The 14,989-nt window shown below is 42.7% G+C and overlaps 1 long non-coding RNA gene across 1 annotated transcript; it reads right to left on the reverse strand.

The window, feature by feature from the left end:
• Positions 1-1,778: 1,778 nt before the first annotated feature.
• On the reverse strand, positions 1,779-9,181 carry LOC139233755 (uncharacterized). The gene is made up of 2 exons (XR_011588209.1): positions 8,965-9,181; positions 1,779-2,772 (listed from the first exon to the last, which is right to left on the reverse strand). It is a non-coding gene; the product is annotated as an uncharacterized lncRNA (long non-coding RNA).
• Between the last annotated feature and the right edge of the window lie 5,808 nt (positions 9,182-14,989).

Raw genomic sequence — 14,989 nt, forward strand, 5'->3', positions numbered from 1 at the left:
TGGCCAGAAATGCAACACCATGTATAGCAATATTTCAATCGATGCTTACCATGTTTGAAAATTAACCCAGCTTCTTGTTCTAATCGTGCCCTACTCAGGTCGTAACTTTTGCCTGATGGCCCCTGAACACATTTACAGGCCGATATTATTGGTCTTGTAGTGTTTGACCAATATACAAATGGAGAGGGGACATTCCAACGACGGACAATAAGGCTTATTCTGCAGCACCAATCCCTTTAAGTGTGGAATTCTGTAGGTCGTGAAAATCTGTACAGGTGGACAGCGATCGGGGTCCACACTTTATTGGAGAAATTTGTACTAGATTACAGGAAATGCCCCACATAATGCATATATTGCACATTGCCCTTCACCCACAATAATCAGGAATTGTCGAAAGGTGTATCGGATCTTGAAAAGTATGTTGTGTCAATTATGTACTGAACACCCCACTCAATGGACTAACCTGATAACTCTTTCTTTCATGGCAATAGGTTCGACCTACGTACGACCCCCAACAATGCAACAGGAGCAAGTCCATTTGAGGCTCTGTCTGGGAGACAAGTGTGGATGACGGGCCAGTTAGCATTGTGGAGTAATATGCCAGTAATATTGCAGTCTTGTAGTCAGACCTGATTGCAGACACTGATAGACTATGTGCACTAGGTAAACAGAGTGGTGCCAATGAAGATGGGTAGGCCACTAAATAAGGTCAAACGAAGTTTTGATAAGAGCGTTAGCCCATTCGAAATGAGGTTGGGAAACAATTGACGTTGCAGAATTTTTCAGCTAAGAAATAACCTTTGATATATAATGGATCGCCCCTCCGCCCCCCACCCAAACAATAATTGAGAAACTAAACACCTTATAATCAAAAAATGGAACCGAAATTTAAGTGGCTGCATATAAACCAGATCAAAACTGTTAAGAATGAAGATGTTACGTTTGGTCTCTATACAGGAGAAGGATGTGGACCTACATGCTTTTGTTGCTGTTTGATGTTGCGGCGAGCACAAACATCTCCGAGAAAACTTTTGTAATGAGGATTACCAGCTGCACACTGGGCGAAGGAAGTGAATGTGCTTCACTCACAATTTTCCGAACAACACCTCAGATTCTCGGTGGGCACAGAAAATGAACTGACTACATTAACTCATACGAAACATATAATGGAGATCTCTCGATTTGGATAAGGAATACTACAAGGGATAAAGTAACACAATAATATGGGACGAAGTGTGGTACTCTCCAGAGAAGCATTTACAAGTGGGAAAAATAAGAAAGGTATTGAATGGATATTAGGTGCAAGGTAAAAGATGGAAAAGTCCCAAAGGTATCGACATTGCTGAAAAAGAATAATGGGAACTGGAAAATGTTAAAGGAATCAAATCAAAGCCCAATAGCATCAAAATGCAAGGGGTGTATACAACTGTGCTGACCTCAATGGTTGTATAAACTTAAAGGCCAGTATTCTTACTTCGGATATCACGTCACACCCAATAACAGTTGTGCCAATGGGGATAAAAATGCCCCCTTTGCGGCAACCTGTAAATATTGGGTATATTATACTTGCACTAAAAGTGATTGCAGTGGTCCAGGTAGCGTCATGATAGGATTTGAAGATGCAGTAACCGGATGCATTAAGGACGAGTAGTTTTACAGCGTATGCACATTTTTAATCAATATTGTAAAACGTCTGGCTTGTCCACAAGGGTAGAACAAGTACAGCATGCATTTCACGACAAGAATAACACTACCAATGAAACAAGTCAAGAAAGAGATAGAACAAAAAGAAGTTTAATACATGCTGTACTCATTGCTTTTAATACAATCACCTCAGAAGTTAATTATCTGGACTTGCAGGTATATTTATAAAACTTCCGAGGAGAATTGCAAGGTATACTCATTAACGATAACAATATGGAAAGTGAGAAGCTAAGCGGAAAAGCTAAGTGGAATACTGCATGCAGTTCTGTGTGCCGCATTATTGGAAGAATGTGATTGCACTCGAGAGGGCGCAGATGCTGCCGTGAATTGAGAATCGCAGCGATGAGGACAGATTGGAGAGTCTTGGTCTGTTCTCATTGGAACAGAGGAGGTTGCGAGGAGACCTCACTGCGGTCTACAACATTTTGAGGGGTCTCGATAAAGTGCGTAGCAACGGCCAATTTCCCTTGGTGGATGGGTCAATTATGAAGGGTTTAAGTGGTTGCTTGAAGGTTCAGAGGGGATTTGAAGGGAGCTTCTTCACGCAGAGGGTTCTGGGTTAATGGACCGTACTGCCTGGAAAAGGTGGTGGATGCTAAAACAATCACCACATTTAAAATGTGCGTGGTTGTAACTTAAAGAGGCGTAACCTGCAGGATTACGGAGCTAGAGCTCTTAATTGGGAATAGAATGTACAACCTGTTGTTGGCTGATGCAGAAACGAAGGTAAGTACAGCAGCAAATCGAATCCGGCCATTGTGATCTCCTGGATTTATTTCGATCGCCTGGATGGGTCAGAGACGAATTTTCCTAGATGTTTTTTCCCTCAGTTCGCCTGGGTTTTTATTTGTTTTCTGCGCCTCCTAAGAGATCAGATGGCTCGGGTTGGGTTGGAGTGTAGAATATTTCATTGGAATGGTCGTCGCAGTTGTATGGGGAAGATGGTTGGCCTGGGTGCTCTTTGCCTTTCCGCCTTTGTTAATTGTTCATATGTTTATATGTAACCTTCAGGGCTGCTGACCGAGGGCCGTGTGGCTCTTTGAAATAGCTTGACAGGGGGATCGGAACCTGAGAACGAATACAAAAGAGATATAAGTAAAGCAAAAGTTGGATAGCATGAATCTTGAAAGCGAATCTTTAAGACAGAGGAAGCATGGCTTCGTACATAACAAGCAAGGATGTCTTCCTGTGCTGAATGGTACATATTTACTGCAAGGAGTATAGTGAATAAGATAGATGAGCTAAGAGCACATGTAGACTCTTGGGAGTGTGACCTTATAGCCTTTACATGAACTTGGCTGAAAGAGGGGCAGGTTTGGCAGATCAATATCTCTGGCTGACGGATTTTTAGGCTAGAGAGAGAGGGGGGAAAATGGAGGGCGGTGTTGCTGTACTGATTAAATAAGCAATTACAGCGGTGAAGAGGGATGCTATGTTAGACGGATCATCAACAGAGGCCAGATGGGTCGAATTGGAAAAAAAATCGGCGATCACACAGCTGGGAGTGTATTATAGACATCCAGAGAGTGGGAGGCAAATAGAAGGAGCAAATATGTAGACAAATTGCTGTGAAGTCTAAAAATCACAGAGTATTAAAAGTAGGGCACTTTAATTATGCGAATATTGATTGTGACAAACTTAGTGTGAAGGCTATAGAGGCTGCCAATTTCTTGAAATGCTTTCAAGGCAACTATTTTAGTCAGTATATAGCAAGCCCAACACGAGAGCGGGCGTCTTGGATTTAGTTTTGTGGAAACAAAGCGAACAGTTTGAACTGGTATTAGTGGGGGAGTATTTGGGTGACTGTGACCATAATTCAGTGAGATTCAAGTTGGTTATGGATAAGGACAAGAATAGGCCTGCAATAACATTTCTGAATTGCGGAAAATTTAATTTTGCTAAGTTAAGGAGTGATTTGGCCAGAGTGGACTGGAAACATCTAATTGTGGGTAAATCGGATTCGGAACAGTGTGAGGCATTCTAGAAGGAGATCCGGAAGGTAGGAGCCAAACATATGGCCTTAAATAAAAAGGCTGCGAAAATAATTCTAGAGCGCCCTGGATGTCTCGGGAATTACAGGTGAGGATTAAGCAAAATAAAGGACGCTTATGTCACATATCAACGGCTTAATACTTTAGAATTTTTAGAGAAATATAGAAAGTTAAGAGGCAAAATTAAAAACGATAATAGGAAAGCTAAGAGTGAGCATGAGACATTCTTGGCCATTAAAATTAAGGAAAACCTTAAGATGTTCCATAACGATAAAGAGTAAGAGGGTAACTAAGGAAAGTGTAGGGCCAATTAGAAATCACGAGGGTAATTTTGTGTGGAGGCGGAAGTTGTTGGCAGGGTTCTTAACAAATACTTTACATCTGTTTTCACAAAGTAAAGAGCTAATGCAGATACTGCTATCGAGGAGGAGTGTGATGTTCTCGATGAAATAAATATGGTGAGAGAGGAAGTGTTAAGGAGTTTAGTAGCTTTGAAAGTAGATAATTCCCAAGGCCCAGATGAAATGCATCACAGGCTGTTGAGCCAAGTAAAATATGCAATCGCAGAGGCCTTGACCATCATTTTCTAGTGCTTTTTGAATATGGGCATGGTGCCGGAGGATTGGAGGACTGCTAACCTAGTACCCTTGTTTAAGAAGCAAAAAAAGGATATGCAGAGCAATTACAGGCATCTCAGCCTAAACTCAGTGGTGGGAAAAGTATTGGAAAAAATCGTAAAAAACAGGATAAGTCTGCATTTGGATAGGCAAGGAATAATAATGGACAGTCAGCAAGGATTGCGAAAGGAAGATCATGTTTGACAAACCTAATATAATTTTTTGAGCAAGTAACCAAGAGTGTCGCCGAGGGTAGTGCAAATGATGTAGTGTATCTGGAATTTAGCTAAGCTTTTGATAAGGACCCACATGGTAGATTGGCCATGAAGGTTATAGCCCATGGGATCCAGGGTAAAGTGACAAGTTGAATCCAGAATTGGCTTGGAGATAGGAAGCAAAGGATAATGGTTGATGGATGTTTTTGTGAGTGGGAGAATGTTTCCAGTCGGGTCGCACAGGGCTCAGTACTGGGTCCCTTGCTTTTTGTGGCATATACCAACGATTTATATTTGATTAAAACGGAGTATGATTGAGACGTTTGCAGACGATGCTAAAATTGGCTGTGTTGTTGATAATGAAGAGGAAATCATGGGCTGCAGTAGGATATGAATCTACTGGTCAGCTGGGCAGAGCAGTGGCAAATGCAATTTATTCCAGAGAACTGTGAGGTGATGCAATTTTGGAGGGCAGTTTCTCAAGCATGGATATACGTCATTTCTACTCGTTCATTATCGGTAGCCTAGGGGTGAGCAGAAGTTGGAGTTAGGGATGTTACACTGATAAATGCCATAGTCATAAGCTAGTTGGCTGGTTACCACACAGTATTCCCCTTTTCCACGGTCGGCTGAGTGAGTGGGTTCTAACTCTGATGGGCTCATTTCTAAGACATATCCCTGTGTCTGATTAAATCTGCACTTGTCCTTATTCCCCCAGTGCACTGGATGTGTACAAATCGGTCGGCATCCTATCCTGTGGCAACCTGATAATGAGACCCCTCTCGTGGTTCCGTTCCATTTGATCGCATATTGATCCATTAGGTGATACCGCCTGTTGTTCTCAACCCGGGTTAGCCCCAGGTTCTCTACCTCAAACTGCGGATAAGGTCCATACTCCCCCTTTGCCATTACCGGAATCATTAGGACCATCCCCACCAGGGCAGAATGAGAATCGTTGCATCTTCCTGTCGATGGAAAGACTCTTGACATTCCTTTCATAGTGCATGCATCCAGTGTCATCGGATGCTGTGCCAGGTGGAACAGAAGTGTGCTATTAATTCAGTCCAGCATTTTGCCCCTCTGTATTTGGACCAGGTCTTTTTGACCTGCCGGATCATCCATCCACTGTAAGCGTGGCAATGGTCTCGCTGAAACTATTCCTTTTCTTTATTAAATTCTCGGTTAAGCAGATGATTAATGGTGGCAGCGTGGCTGTTCAGGACTATAATCCCTTTCACTAAGCTCCCCATCGCACCTCTTTCTCTAGCAAGGTCCTCGGTGTTTCCTATCCCTTTCTGTAGCAGAAACCTGACTGTGTCATTGACCCGCTCTGTTTGTTCCTCTTGAGTTCGTATATCTAGGGCGTTAACAGAGGACGTTCCCGTCTTTACTCCTGTCAGGATATCATTGATCAAACCCTGTTTACGCCTACGTGTCTGGCTTGTCTTGAAGGAGTCTAGAAACCTGGATGCCCCTGAGGCATCCCGATAGCCTTCCAATATCTCCTGCAGCAAACGGGTGCATAGCGCCCTTACTTTTGGGTCACACTTTTCTGGCGATCCTAAATTGTTTATATTTACTATTACGGACAGAATTCATGATGTTCATTCTCATACAGCATTATTTCCTTCAATCTCGATATCAGACCGTTTGCGGTCCCTTTCGTTTCGGTGGGTCAATAGGTAGGGAGTGGGTCATCCGGGACTAATCTCCAAGGCCCTCCACAACTGCAGGTATGGGTATTCTGAGGTAAATGGTTTGTGTCGCTTGACTCTCTATGCTTTGTATCTACTGACCCTACTACCTTGTCGGTACACAATATCGTAACCTCGTTCTCCGCATTTCCAGGGTGTAATTGTACTATTTTCCAGTGCGAGATCGTATGAACTTTTATTTCTAGCTTATCATCAGTCCATTCTAACCATTCTATTTCCCCCTCACCGGACCGTGTTCCATTAAACCGATCTGTCTGCCCCCTGAATTTAGAATTATTTAGACAGACCGTCTGCACGTCTGTTCCCTCCCCCACTCCATTATTATCAATCCATCTCGTCCCGTAAAACTTTCCTTGTTGTCTTCCCTCCCCCCACCCCCCGAGTGGATGACGGCAGTCAATAGTTGTCGTATTGTACAAGTGTTCCTTTGGTTCTGTTTTCATTGCGTCGTCCGCAGGATCCATCGTTGGGCATTGTTTTAATTTAATCATATTATAATAGCACAATCATCTGGTGCGGTGATGTTTCTGACGTTGTCACATCCATTTGGGCAGTGTTCCTTGCCATACTGGGTAGACATGAGAGGTCCCAACACCAATGTCCCAATGAGGAGTACAGCAGGTTTTCAATGATCTAAACTGAATAAGGTTTTAGTTGGGACCAATGTTTCCACCGCCATATCCCGTGTATATCTACACAAGCGCAGAAATCCCCACATAACATGACCTCGTAGGGTCCTCAACATCATGGCATGAATCCCGTTCTTCCTTGCAGGCCCTTAACTGTTACACTGTCCCCTACTTCAGGGAGAACCACAAGGGGCTCCCACTTCTCTTGTTCGTCTCGACCTGCCTGATGTTTTTTCACCACCCGCTGCATCCCCTTAAGCAGTTTGCTTATCTTTTTAAATGATATTTTTTTCTGACTATCACACTATTTCCTCTGTCTGTCAAGTGAGTCTTCTTTCTTTTAATAATAATCCAAATTAATAATGTCCAGTATAAAACATCTATCAATGGAAGGGATAACTCATTTACAGGTTTGTAAGAAGGCCTGACGTCCTTACTTGACTTCGCGGAATGAACTGAATTTCTTTCCAAGCCTTTCTGGTTTCAAAACTTGCTTAGAAATGGGGTTAATTTGTTAGATCAGCGGAAATGATTAGTAAAGATGTCATAATAAAATCTTCTCGTCGGGAAAGACAGCATTTAAGATTAAACGCCAATTACACTAAACTTCCAATTCAAATACATGCCAAAACTTTTTTTTCATTGATTTAAAACGAGACGACAAATTTGTAATCGCAGTTTTTTTTACTGAAATCCAATTTCCCACAAGGTATATACATTCCAGCATTTCGTCTTTATGATCCCGTTCACTGAGCAAATCTTGTGTTTTATTTCTCTTCGCACAAAATCTAAAAGTCCGTGCTGGTTCCATATTTCTTTAATAATTCTCTACTTCACAGTTTTTCTTTCCTTCCTTTGCTGCGATCGCATAACTTAGATTTATTCCCCTTTTGAATTTGAAGTTAATAATTCAAATTTCCTTTCTTCAAATTAGGTTTTGCATTTTGATGATCTTCCTGCAGTCCATTTCCCTAAAGAACTTTGTTTCTCTTTCTCTGCGCAAAACTTGTGTGTCGGGTTTAAATCGTAAGTTTTTAAATTTAAACCAATATCCTTTTCACAGCCAATTTAATTCTCCCTTCTTCAAATTACGTTTTGTATTTTGATGTTCTTCCTCCAGTCCATTTTCCTGAAGATTTAGTTTCTCTTTCTAGCAGCTGTAGCTTTCGAGGTCTCATTGTTAGCTTTTTTTTTCAGCATTTTTCTTTCTATTAATTTTCCATTATTCGCATCTGATATTTTATCCCACTGGCTTGTTTTCCTCGTACCCTGGGGTCCCACCCGCTTTTTAGGTTGTATTCCTTTTTGTTTGTGCTGCGCATGATCAATACCGGCTTCTCCGTGTTATTACCGTGTCACAGTGCGGGACATACACCTTATTTTCCCAAACATCTTTGTTTCTCTTTCCAGCAGCTGCAACTTTCAAGGTCGCATTTTTATCATTGGATAAAAACAGGCTGTCCTTTGTAAATTCAACGTGTTTTTCCAACATATTGCTTTTCTTTTATTAATTTCCCATTGCCCTTAGCTTCTTTATTTCTGCGCTTGACTGTTTTAATTCCTCGATTTTTGGTTTCAATCTACCACTGCATTGCAAAAATTTCCATACTATTATTACTCTCGCTTTCTGAGCGCGTTTGTTTTTCTGCTTTTGCCACCAGGTATTTTGGTCGGTGGGATCCTTCTGTGGATCCCATCTATCCTTAAGCATCTTGTTGATTAAGTCCTTCCAGTCGCCTGCATGTAATATAGTAAGGATGCCTTCCTCACCACAGTCTAATTCTTTCCCTGACGCCACACTTTGATCCGACTACGGGCAGTCACACAACACTGGCCCCTTCACATGACATTAATCTGCCCCAAGATTTCCCGCTTCTTCTAGCTGCTTACTTACAATTACTAAGCGGTCCTTTGGGGCAACAACATTGTCGCTAACTTATAATTCCTAATTTAAAACGTTTACTGTATGACACTGATACTTAAAATTGTGTCTTACCCGCTCAACAGATCTCACTTGATTCAGATGTGTGCCCAAGTTTGACCTTCGACTTCCGGGCCACCGAATTTGTGAGTGGTATTTAAAAGTTACTCACCCTTGTTGTGACCCCTCCGCCGGGTCTCACCGGTGCCACAAAATCCTACCGACTACGTCAAAAAGTGCTGGAGTACAAATTTATGTCAAAGAACAAGACCCGAGACACCCATCTGCTTTAAGTGGAAAAATACACGTGTTTAATATACGGATTTGTAGACGTGGCCACGTCATAGATCTGTGTTCAGGTTCCACAACGCATAACCCCAGAAACTCCCCGACTGGCAAAGAGTGCCCCATATTTAAGCTCGCAAACTATAACTGTGTCATCAAGGTTACAACAGAAGAATAGACACATTCCGCAACAAGATACGTGAGACCCTGAGGTTGTTGTTTAAACATTCAGTTCCCCATTATCAGCAGAAAAACAAGCAGATATCAGTAAGAATAAACGTGCAAATGTGTGCCCCTCCATCCGTGCCTTGTCTTGCTTCACCTATCATCATGACTCAGGTTCAGCGGATGTTGCAGTCCAAATTAGGTTCATAGCAGGAATAGCAAAAAAATGCCACTATAACTGGCCAGGTGGGCAGAACAGTGGCAAATAGAATTCAATTCGGATAAGTGTGAGGTAATGGATTTCGGGTGGTTTAACAAGGCAAGGTAATAAGCATTAAATGGTACACCACTGAAAAGTGTAGATGAACAAAGGCACCTTGAAGTGCAGGTCCACAGACCCTGAAGAGGTCTGGTAGATAAGTTGGTTCAGAAGGCATGCGGAATACTTGCATTTATAAGATGAGGCATGGAATACAAGAGCAAGGATATTATACTTGAATTATCTAAAACACAGGTTACGCCACAGCTGGAGTACTTTTTGTAGTTCTGTTCACGACATTTCAGGAAAGATGTGATTGCATTGGAATGGGTGCAGTGGAGATTTTCAAGAAAGCTGTCTGGACTGCAGACATTTGGTTAACTAAATATTGCAGCTGCTACTGCTGTTTTCTTTGGAATAGAGCAGGCTGAGGTGAGACCTTATTGAGGTGTATAAAATTATGAAGGGCGAGGATAGAGTTAACAGGAAGCACGTATTTCCATTGGCAGTCAGGACAACAAAGAGGGGGCATAGATTTAAAGTAATTGGAGAGGGTTACATGAGTTATGAGGCGCAATTTCTCCACCCAGAGCGTCGTGGGAGCCTGGAACACATTGCCAGAGAGGGTGGTATACGCAAAGGTCCTTACCATATTTAAACAATACATGGATGTGCAATTAATGTGCCGTAACCGAGAGTGTTACGTACCAAGTGCTGTAAATTGGGATTAGGCTAGCTAGCTCTTAGTTGGCAGTTGCAGACACGATGGGCCGAAATGCTCTCCGTCTGTGCCGTCAATTTATAAGATTCTATTATTCTGTATCCTATGTAATCCTATGTAACACCATGTAATCCGATATAGAATCCGGGCAGTGGGTGGATATGTTGCTGTTAGCTTCTCACCTCCTGCTTCCCAACACTTTCCAACATCTACAAGGCACCAATCTGGAATGTTTTGGAATACAGTTACTTACCTGGATTTGTGTAGCTCCAACGACCACTGAAGATGTTCGACAGCTTCCAGGACAAAGCAACCCGCTTAATTGGCAGCCCATCCTCCATGTAAAACATCCACTGCCTCCACCAGCGGCTCACAGTGACTGCAGTGTGTACCATCGAGAAGTTGCACCGCAGCAACTCGCAAAGGCTTCTTCAACAGCATCTTCCAATGCCGCAACCTCTACCACCTTGAAAGGCAAAGACAGCAGCTGTAGGGGAGCAGCATCACCTCCAAGTTACACACCATCCGGACACGAAAATAGATCACTGTAGCTTCAAAATCACTGGGTCAAAATCCTGCAAGTCCCTCTTTAACAGTACGCTCAACACATAGTAGTGGCTCAAGAAGGCTGCTCACCACCACATTCACAAGGGAAATTAGGAAAGGGCAAAACATGCTGGCCTTGCCAGCGATTCCCAAATCCCAGGAATTAATTAAATTAGCTTAAAAAATGAATGGCTATATTTGCAAGGTTGTAGAGCTTTGATCTGATCCGTCGGTTGTTCGCTCACTTAGTCGTGTCGATAACATGCTGTCCCACTGTTTTGTGTTTTGTGTGTATGTCGTCCTGTGTTCTAATGTCCCGAGGTTTGCATCATGATAAGAAGCCTGGTGCTGCTACTGGCTTTCTCTTGTACCCTTCTCATTGAACCAGTGTTGGTCCTCTGTTCAGAAGGTGAAGATAGAATGAGGTATATACTGGCCCATAAGATTACAGATTGTGTGGAATACAATTCTGCTGCTGATGTCCGACAGCACCTGGTGGACGACCAGTTTTGAGCTGCTGAATCGGATCACAATCTGTCCCATTTAGCACAGTGATAATGCCAGACAACACGATGGAGAGTGTCCTCCGTGTGAATAAAGGATTTGGTTGTCAGAAGTACTGTGCAGTGTTCACTGCGATCAAAACTCTCAGGGACAGATGCAAGTGCGACAGACAGATGGGTGGGGACGAGGTCAAGTAGGTTTTTCGCTGTCGTTGAAAAAAAGCTGAGGGAGCTATGCATTGTCGGAGTTGCTGTCTTGTGGATGAAATTTACACCGAGGCCCGGTCTACCCTCCGAGCTGGACGAAAAACATCACAAAACCATTATTTGGTAGAAGAGCAGGGGAGTTCACCCCGGTCTCCTGGGGCCAATATATATCCCTCAACCAACATCTGGTCTCTGTCGCGTTGTGCATTTTTCATCGTGCAAATCTGCTTCTGCATTCACTACGTTACAACAGTGACCATACGTTAAATGCACTTCATTTTCTCTGAAGCACTTTATGACATCCTGAGGTGAAAGTTTTTTTCTATTACAGCATCTGAAAAAAGCAGATGAGAACAAGGCTGATTAGCTTAGTTTGGTCGAGCGTGGCTGTAATAACGATAAGTTCATGGTTTCGATCCTCGTATTGAACATTTATTTTATTTTTTGTGATGCGGTGCTGGTATCTGAGTTTTATTATTTCAGAGCAGTTTAAACATTGAGAAACGGAGCTCACACGGGACCTGCAATACTTTGAAGCAATTCTGAAAAACCTTAGTTCTGCCGAGAGCTCATGGACCTGTGGAGTGTTTCCATCATTAAATGAACAATTCCATACCCTCCAGGACATTGTGCCTTCTCGTATTTCAATCAGTGAATGGCTCAGTGCCGCTGATTGGTTTGCTGTGAAAAGTATGCAACTGAAATGAATACCATTCCGGTGTGTTCGCTCATTATCACCATTCGTCTGCTGTAAACCGCAGAGGCCATTTGGCCTAATGGGTAAGGCATTTCACTTTAACTGCAATTCTTCGATGTTATCAGAAGGTTGCAGATTTGAGTCATTATCGTGGTCGTTGTGTTAAATCTCGTTCAATTATATGAAACCAAATCACATTCGCCCGAATCATCTGACGGTAATTTCCACCTAAACATTGTAGGGTTCTTTATTAAAATATATTTGTTTCGTGATGCTTTCTATGTATATTGCTAACTGATCTTTGCAAACAGTTTGCAACAATCATTAATTAATCCCGATAAGGTATTCGTTTTTCTAATTCGAACGATTGCTTCGCGTCATTAAAGGGCAGTATAGGGAACGGTGATCATATACTGGTCCAGTAATATCCACAGGGCACCCATTAAAAAAATGTTTTCTGTACAATCGCTGCGAGAAGAGCTTGAATGTGTGCGGGGAAACCCATTTAAATTTCGAGTTCAACGCCTTAACCACTCGGCCATCGCAGCTACACAATGGAGTTGCTTAATAGGCCAATCGGCGGTACGAAATATCAAGCAATTGGATGACATGCTTTCCCTGTTGTATCTCCCAGTCGATGCGAAAATTAAATTGTAGCATTGTGGAATCTCACAGCACAGCAGGGAGCAGTTCGGCAAGAACTAAAAGGATTTACTTATCGGGAAAGACTGAACAAACTGGAGAGCTTTTGAATAGAAAGGACAAGTCAGATACGGACTTTACCATTATGAATGGTTTTGGTCGGGTCGACGCAGAGAAAATATTTGCTATTGTACGCGCGATAAATTCAGTAGTCCATTCAAGAGTAACTTCTTCACCATAGAGTGGTTAGAATGTGGAAAATGCTACCACAAGCAGTAGTTGCGGCGACTAGCAAAGATGCATTTAAGAGGGTATTACCTAAGCACATTTGTGAAAAAGTATTAGAAGAATATGCTGATAGGATGAAGTGAATTAGGGCCGGAAAGCGCTCGTGTGCCGCATTAACTCCTGCAAAATCTGTTGGGGAAAATGTTCTCTTTATATGTTGCAGACTCTATACAACATTACATAACAGCACTTTTAAACATCAACAACAACACGCTCATATATCGCCTTTAATGCAGTGAAACGTCCCAAGGCGCTTCACAGGAGTATTATGCAATAACAAGTTGATACCGAAATGCAAAAGTAGAAATTAGCGCAGGTGTAAAAAACGTGGTCAAACAGGTATGGTTGATATTGAGGAAGAAAGCTGTAGACTGCTGGAAGATATCAATGAATTAGACACGTGTGCAGGAGAGTGGCGAATGGAAATCAAGTCGGAGAATTGTGAGGTAATACATTTTGTGAGGGCTAATAAGGCAAGGGATTAAACATTAAATGGTCGGAGGCTGAGTAGGGTAGAGGAGCAAAGGGGCCTTGGAGGGTATGTCCACAGATCCCTGACGGTAGCAGGCCAGGTAGATAAGCTGGGTAAGAAGCAACACGGAATGCTTTCCTTTATTAGCTGAGCCACAGAGTCCAAGAGCAGGGACGTTTACCTTGAACTGCATGAAACACTAGTTAGGCCACAGCTAGAGAACTGCGTGGTGCTCTGGTCACCGAAATGCAGAAAATATCTGATTGCAATCTTGAGGGGACAGAGTGATATTATGCGAATGTTGCCTGGCCTGGAGAATTTAGCTATGGTAAAAGATTGGATAGGCTGGGCTTGTTTTCTTTGGAACATAAGATCCTGAGAGTGGACCTCACTGAAGTGTATAAAATTATGAGTGGATCATATAGTGTGCAGAGGACGGATTTATTTTCCTAGTCACAATGATCAACAACCAGGGGGCATTGATTTAAAGTAATTGGTGGGAGGCTGGAGGGGATATGAGGGGGAATGCTTTCACCAAGTTGGTGCTGGTGGTCTGCACATCACTGCCTGAAAGAGTGGTAAAAGCAGAAGCCATCACCAAATTTACAAAGTATTTGGATGTGCTCTTCAAGCGCCATAATCTACAGGGCTGTAGACCAGGAGCTTGAAAGTGTGATTTGACTGGATATCTCTCTGATGGACTGCGCGGACACGATGACCTGAAATTACCTCCTTCCGTGCTGTAAATCTCTATGAGTCTCTGACAGGACGAGGTGAATTCGGGTAGAAGGGGGCTCGAGTGGAGCATTAACTCGGGCAAATCCAGTTGGGGAAAATGGTCCCTTTCTGTGCTGCAAACTGTATAATATTAAGTAACACACCTTTGATACAACAACAACAAATTGTATTTATACACCGCCCTTAATCTAGTGAAATATCCCAAGGCGCTTCACAAGAGTATTATAGGATAATAAATTGAATGCGTGCCGCATAAGTAAAAATTAGAGCAGGGGGCTAAAAGCTTGGTCAAACAGATATGGTTTATAATGATCAAGAAAGCTGTAGACTGCAGGAAGATATCAATGAACTGTTCAGGCGGGCAGAAAAGAGGCTAATGGAATTCAACCTGAGCAGTGTGAGGTAATGAATTTGGGCAGTGCTAAAAAGGCAAGGGAATACCCATTAAATGGTTGGTCACTGAGTAGCACAGAGGAGCAAAGGGACCTGGGAGTACATTTCCACCGATCCCTGATGGCAGCCGACCATGTAGCTAATGTGGTTAAGATGCATCACGGAATACTTGCCGTTATTAGCTGAGCCATAGAATACAACAGCGGGGAAAAGCTTGAACTGTGTAAAACACTAGTTGGGGCACAAGTGGAGCACTGCATGCTGTTCTGGTCAGCGCATTA

This window comes from Pristiophorus japonicus, chromosome 21 (assembly GCF_044704955.1).
Source record: "Pristiophorus japonicus isolate sPriJap1 chromosome 21, sPriJap1.hap1, whole genome shotgun sequence".
Classification (NCBI taxonomy): domain Eukaryota; kingdom Metazoa; phylum Chordata; class Chondrichthyes; family Pristiophoridae; genus Pristiophorus; species Pristiophorus japonicus.